The sequence below is a fragment of the Podarcis muralis genome, chromosome 1 (assembly GCF_964188315.1).
Source record: "Podarcis muralis chromosome 1, rPodMur119.hap1.1, whole genome shotgun sequence".
NCBI lineage: Eukaryota > Metazoa > Chordata > Lepidosauria > Squamata > Lacertidae > Podarcis > Podarcis muralis.
Window position 1 is genome coordinate 14620279 of NC_135655.1, and position 6904 is coordinate 14627182.

General features: G+C 46.2%; 1 pseudogene; it reads right to left on the reverse strand.

Moving 5' to 3' along the window:
* Nucleotides 1–5939: 5939 nt before the first annotated feature.
* LOC114584839 (small ribosomal subunit protein eS24 pseudogene) lies at nucleotides 5940–6386 on the reverse strand (annotated as a pseudogene).
* Between the last annotated feature and the right edge of the window lie 518 nt (nucleotides 6387–6904).

Sequence of the window (6904 nt, forward strand, 5' to 3'; positions counted from 1 at the left end):
ATACATACATCACAGGAAGGGTGTAACCCAAGACCACCCCTCACAAACATCATACCTACATCACAGAAAAGGCGGTCTACAACAGAAATTTGAACGTTGTTGTTTTTCATGTCTGCCAGGTTACCTGATAATGCCTTATCTGATTGCCTTTCCTGGTAGTCTGCCCATTCCTTTGATATGGTGATTACCCAATTCCTGAGACAATGCGAAGGTTCCCTCACCCCCTCCCTCCTTGCAGAGAAAACATTTGGTCAGTTTGTGAGTCAAAATGGTTTCAGGACGGTCTTCCTGTGCGGCTCCAGACATGTGGTCCACAAATCTATGTACGTGCCTGGTTGGTACATTTATGAACATTTATTATATATATAAGACCTTAAAGTTTTTATTACAGTGTGCGCAGCAGGGCCAGAGGCAGAAGGGAGCTGAGTGCCGAATTTACCTTTTGTACAGTAGGCTTCTTTCCACACACTCACCCCAACGCCCACCTGTCATCAAGGCAAACGGGGCATTGCCAGATCTCAAGGACACACTGCAGCTGAGCAAAAACACCAAAGAAGGACACAAAACAGGATCCCTGCTGAAGGAAAGGCTTGCAGGGTTGCATTGTGGACTCTCCTCCCTTGCAGGTTTTTAAGCAGAGGTTGGATGGCCATCTGTCATGGATGCTTTAGCTGAGATTCCTGCATTGCAGGGGGCTGGACTACATGACCCTTGGGGGTCCCTTCCAACTCTACAATTCTATTATTTGGCCGCTTGGTCTCAGGTTGCCCACTCTTGCCTTAAAGTACAAGCAGGTTGAAGTGGGAGCAGGTGCTTGAGCCCCAAGCCGTTTTAGGTCCCTTAAATTAGGACCAGAAGTTAACAGTGAAGGCTTTCTGTTTGTTTATTTTAGAACTGGTGTAAAACGAGTCGTGCCAGTTGGAGTTGTAGCAGCCGTGTTTTGTGCTAATTGAGGCTTCTGAGCTGTATTCAGAGGCAGCTGATGTGTAATACGTTGCATTAAACCAACCGAGATCACTGTGGCTGGAAAATGGATGAAGTAAAGTTTTTCTCCTAACTTGGGATCATCGAATGCAGCCTAATGTTGGAAAATTCTGGACAGACCAAAGGAAGTATTTGTTCACACAGGGCATCACTGAACTGTGGAGTTTCCTCTTACAAACCGTAGTAAAGGTAAAGGTACCCCTGACCATTAGGTCCAGTCGCGGATGACTCTGGGGTTGCATGCTCATCTCGCTTTACTGGCCGAGGGAGCCGGCGTTTGTCCGCAGACAAACATGTCGTCAGCATGACTAAGCTGCTTCTGGCGAACCAGAGCAGCACATGGAAACGCCGTTTACTTTCCCGCTGGAGCGGTACCTGTTTATCTACTTGCACTTTGACGTGCTTTCGAACTGCTAGGTGGGCAGGAGCTGGGACCGAACAATGGGAACTCACCCCGTCACAGGGATTCGAACCGCCAACCTTCTGATCGGCAAGCCCTAGGCTCTGTGGTTTACACCACAGCGCCACCTGCATCCCTACAAGCTGTAGAGATAGTTCCAAAAATTGATCTAACCCTCTTCCTAAAATATCCAGCTTGGCAGCTGTCAGCATACCACAATATGACTATTTTCTATCCTCCTCTGCTGGAGGCAGTATTCTTCTATGTACCAACTGATGGTGCTTGCAGGCTTCCCATGGGCGCCTAGTTGGCCACTGTGAGAACACAATGCTGGACTGGATGAATCTTTGGCCTGATCTAGCACAGCCCATGTTGTTATGAGAGGAAGGGGAAGTTCTCCGGCACTCAGGGAAGAAGCTATTCCCCACATGCATTGATACAGCTCATGATTTTCATGCAGAAGGTCCCTGGCTCATCTCCAGGTATGGTGGGAAATGTTGCCCATCTGAAACTGAGACAAGCACTGCCGCTGTAACACCGAGATACATGGACCAATTTTCCACATGGAAAATTGCAGCTACTGTTCTCAGATTACTGTTAAAGTGAACTACCACAAGATCTGTGAATGAAGAGCGGTGTACAAATTTAATAAATGAGTAAAATTAAAGGCCCTAGCCACTGTCATGGGGCAACTTGAGGTATTTCAGCACCCGAATAACAATAACAATGAAACAACAACAATATTTGTACCCCGCCAATCTGACTGGGTTGCCCCAGCACTCTGGGCGGCTTCTAGCATACACAAAAACATAATAAAGCAAAAACCTTCAGGTGTCTTCTAAAGGTTGTATAGTTACTTATCTCCTTGAGATCCAATGGGAGGGCGTTACACTGAGTGGGTGCCACTACCGAGAAGGCCCTCTGCCTCTTTCCCTGTAACTTCACTTCTCGCAGTGAGGGAATCAGCAAAAGGCCCTCGGACTCAGTGTCTGGGCTGGACGATGGAGGTGGACATGCTCCTTCAGGTTCGAGACTGTTTAGGGCTTTAAAGGTCAGCACCAACACTTTGAATTGTGCTCAGAAATGGACTGGGAGCCAATGTAGCTCTTTCAGGACCTGTGTTATAGGGTCCCGGCAGCCGCTCCCATTGCCACTCCCATGATGGGGTTGCAAACTGTGTAAGGAATCACAGGATCATAGAATTTCCAGATCCCACCCTCCCACCCTGCAGTGGGGCTTTGCATTGGTTCTTCCCTTGAGGAGAAGCTGGTGCAAAGCCCTGTTACACCACTGGGGGGGAGGGGAGATCTGTCCCCACCCAGAGGCAAAGTTGGGTGACAGAACACCTCACCTCTTCCCAACTTGGCGGGGGGGGGGTGTTCTGCAGATCTTTGCCACCAGTCCCTCTCTGTCCCTAGAAGCTGGGCAGTGGAATGGGGGTGATGCCGCCTGAGGCAGCCACTTCACCCCCCGCCTCATGGGTGGACTGGCTCTGCAGTCAGGGCAAAAAGGTGGCAAGCCTTTCATAAAGGTCAAGGTAAAGGGTAAAGGGACCCCTGACCATTAGGTCCAGTTGTGGCCGACTCTGGGGTTGCAGCGCTCATCTCGCTTTATTGGCCGAGGGAGCCAGTGTACAGCTTCCGGGTCATGTGGCCAGCATGACTAAGCCACTTCTGGCAAACCAGAGCAGTGCACGGAAACGCCATTTACCTTCCCGCCGGAGCAGTACCTGTTTATCTACTTGCACTTTGACGTGCTTTCGAACTGCTAGGTAGGCAGGAGCAGGGACCGAGCAACGGGAGCTCACCCCGTCACAGGGATTCGAACCGCCAACCTTCTGATCGGCAAGTCCTAGGCTCTGTGGTTTAACCCACAGCGCCACCTGCGTCCCATCAAGCCTTTCCTAGCCTGGCTTTATTTCCGAAATCTTTATAATCATGCAGCTCAATGTGCAGTGACAGCAAGCTATTCCACCGAGGGTGTTTCATGCCCTCCTGCATCTGCCTAAAAAATTAAAGCCTTTTCTGTTCCCCAAAAGAGCGAGAAAAGTGATGATATGTCAGGGATCAAGGACAGCCATTGCAACTTCAGTATGGAAACGCCTCTCAAGTCTGCCACCAGATGGCAATCTCTGCCTGTGGTTGCACTGAGGTCTTCAAAGAGTGTGAATAAATTCTGAATGAAACAGATTCGGGTGGGATAGGCTCTCTTTGGCTCTTAGGACTCTCCCCCTCGACAGCCAGACCCTTACCAGCCCTCTTTGAGAGGGTTTCGTCTTCATTCTTACCTGGCTGGAATGCGTCCTTGCACTCCAATAATGCTTCTTGGATGAAGGATAGAGAGGGATGCACAAGTGCCTATAGAAACGGGATATGCTATCCCTAATAATCCTGCTCTCAAGTGTCACAGCAAATGTTCTGTGCACGCTCACTCTTCATGGTGGCCAGAAATGGCTGCATCCCATTACTTCATTCCTTGCAAATATTCTGCCTCTCAGGGCCAGGCACAGCAGACTGTGATTATTTGCAAAAAAGAAGAAGACCCCAAACCCTCCAAAATTAACTCTGTTACCCATATATTGTCTCTCTTTAGGGGGAACAAAGCTGGTGCATTAATGCTATTTGTATTGGTGGCTGGAAATTGCTACAATTTAGGGGTTGCCAACATGGTGCTTGCAGGTGCACTTGGGTGTGGGATGATGCCCGTTACAGTTTCTCCAGTTTGTAAATGTGCCCAGTGGCCGAGAAAGGTTGGTGACCCTTAGGAGCCCATACTTGGGAGTAGAAAATACTGCTATAGCCCCAGCACAGGAAAACATAATAGCTGGCTTTCATAAAGCCTCGCTCGTCACCATCAGCTACTACTCTATGTGTCCATAATATCACATTCAGGGTGCTTTCAGACAACCTGTTTATTGATCATCCGGATTTGTCAGCAGGGAGATTAGATTATGTTGGCTATTTAATGAGCATCCATTATGATTTGTTTGTGTGGAAGATAGATGGTGCTGCATCAAAGCAAATCAATGCAGGGAGCATTTGTGAAATGGCTATATGTTGGGATCTTATTCCTGGGAAATGATTCTCTTCCCCACTAGAAGTGGCAAAAACACAATGGCTCATTCTGAAGCAGCCCCACTTTTCAAGATCAGCTATCTGTACTTCATCTCATTTTCCACTTCAGCGGAGAACAGAAGAGCAGAGAACAAAACCACATAGTGTCCCTTCTGTCTCTCTCTAGAGAAAAATTGCTACGCGTCGTAGCGTACCTAGAACACTGTCTACCTTTGTGGTCCAGCGCATAGGAAAATGAAATGTTCCCCACCTTGTGAACAAAACAATTTGGTGCTCTTCTGCTACCCTCCAGGCTAGCCAGATATTGTGAAACGCCAGCACCTCATCAATAGTGTCTCTCCAACTCAGGCATAACAAAACAAACCATGACTGCTGGTTTTCGGAAGCCTTGCTCTTTACAATCCACTACTAAAAAAAATAAACTCATTTTTCACTTCTTTTTTTTATATGTAATTTTTTATTAGTTTTTTTTAACATATCATTTTCAACAGTAATTAAACATACTTTTACATCTTGTTCAAATTTTTGACTTCCATCAATCCTGTCTGAAAATTTTCCAATCTAATCTCTCAGTCTGCATTTCTTATCTTCCCTGTTACATTTCAAACTCATAACCAATATCTCTTATCTTTTTCTACTTTGTAACACTTCGTATATTTCTCCTTACAAAACTTCTTGTAGTCCTACTAGCGTAATTTGTTGATTACAGTTGCTCTTAAAATAATTCATATACTTCTTCCAATCTTCTGTAAATCTCTGGTCCCGCAGGTTTCGAATCCTTCCTGTCATTTTGTCCAATTCTGCATAGTCCATTAATTTTGTCTGCCATTCTTCTTTCGACAGAATTTCTTCTTGTTTCCATTTCTAGGCTAACAATACTCTTGCTCACTTCTGGGTGGGTAAAATAACATCGGGTTAGTTAGCACTAAGGCGACTGTTCCATCAGTCGGTGCAAGGAATTCTTAATGTGCAGTGGGATGGTCTCCCCCTCTGCTTCTCTGGTATGCCCCCCAAACCTGTTCTGGGGTTTCTCCACCGCAACCTTCTGGTCTGGAGGAGATGGGATACCACAGGGGACCCACAGACAGGAGGAGAGGGGGGAATTCTGTCCTGCTAGCACAAGTAGCTGTGGGATAGCTCCATTGGTTGGAGCATGGTGCTGATGATGCCAAGGTTACAGGTTCGATCCTCGTAAGGGACAGCTGCAAATCCCTGCATTGCAGGGGAGTTGAACTATCAGATGATCCCCAGGGTCCCTTCCAACTCTATGATTCTAAGTATTTAGTTGAATGGCACCCATAGCACTTGATGGTGCATATTGCATGGGTCGTGAAAAATGGCCACATCTCAGGATCTCACACTTGGAACATGAAAGTGTGGCGTCAAGAAAGTCCAAGCATAGCCAAAATAAAATAAAATATATATACTTGTTTTTCAAATCTACATATCTATCTCTACCTCTCTATTTAACATGACAAGTATTTTATTTTTTTTGAGTTTTCACAGAATTTATTTGACCGGAATGCAACACAACAGTACAATCTCCATATATTTTCTGCCAGGATAATTTCATTTCTGTTAAAATCCACTGCTGGCTCACTTCTTGCCAGCCCCAACGTTTGCTTTTAGCTCTGACTTTCTTCATTCTGTTCTTACGTTATTTACGCTGTTTCCTTGAAGTCTTTTTCTTTTCAGCCTGTTGTCTTCCCACCTCCAAAATGAGTCCTGAAGCCAAAGACGAAAATGACACCTGGGGTTGTCTTGTACATTTTGGCCAACTTCTCAGGAATTTCAGTTTTGGGAACAGTGATCTTTCTGGGATGAAGAACATCTATCACCATCTGCTTACGCTGAAGCAGCCTGTTGGTCATGAAATTCCTTGTTCGGATGGTGACCGTGTTGTTCATCTTGGCGGCGTCTCCTGCAAAAGGAAGTATTTTATAAACCTATGCTATCCAGCTAACATGTCCCCTAGTCAATTTTTATTATTATTATCTTCGAGCCACCTGGAAGCCTATTTCGCTTATTTGGATGGGCCATATCGCCTCTTCCTTGTATGATAAGAGTACTAGGTGCTCTTCAAACACCTTGGTTCCCCCACTTCTTTCTAAAGGGAAGCAGCTTAGAAAAATTCTCCACAGAGATGCCATTCATGAAAATATGAGGGGGTGGAGTAGTTTTTGGGTTGGTTTTTTTTTTTGCTAAGTGATAGCTCCAGTTCCTCTCTCTGAGACATTTCCTGGGAATACAGGCCATTAAGCAACCCCTCTGTTGGAATTGCCATAGCAACCCTCACACAATGCCAGTGTCCTGCTCCCCCCCGCCCCCCACAGAAAGAAACCCACCCCAGACTCTTGTTTCTGAGCTGACAGCTGTGATTCGAATGCTCCTTGAACCGAATCTTTGCATGTGGAGCTGGCTTTACAAAATAAAAAGAGAAACAAAT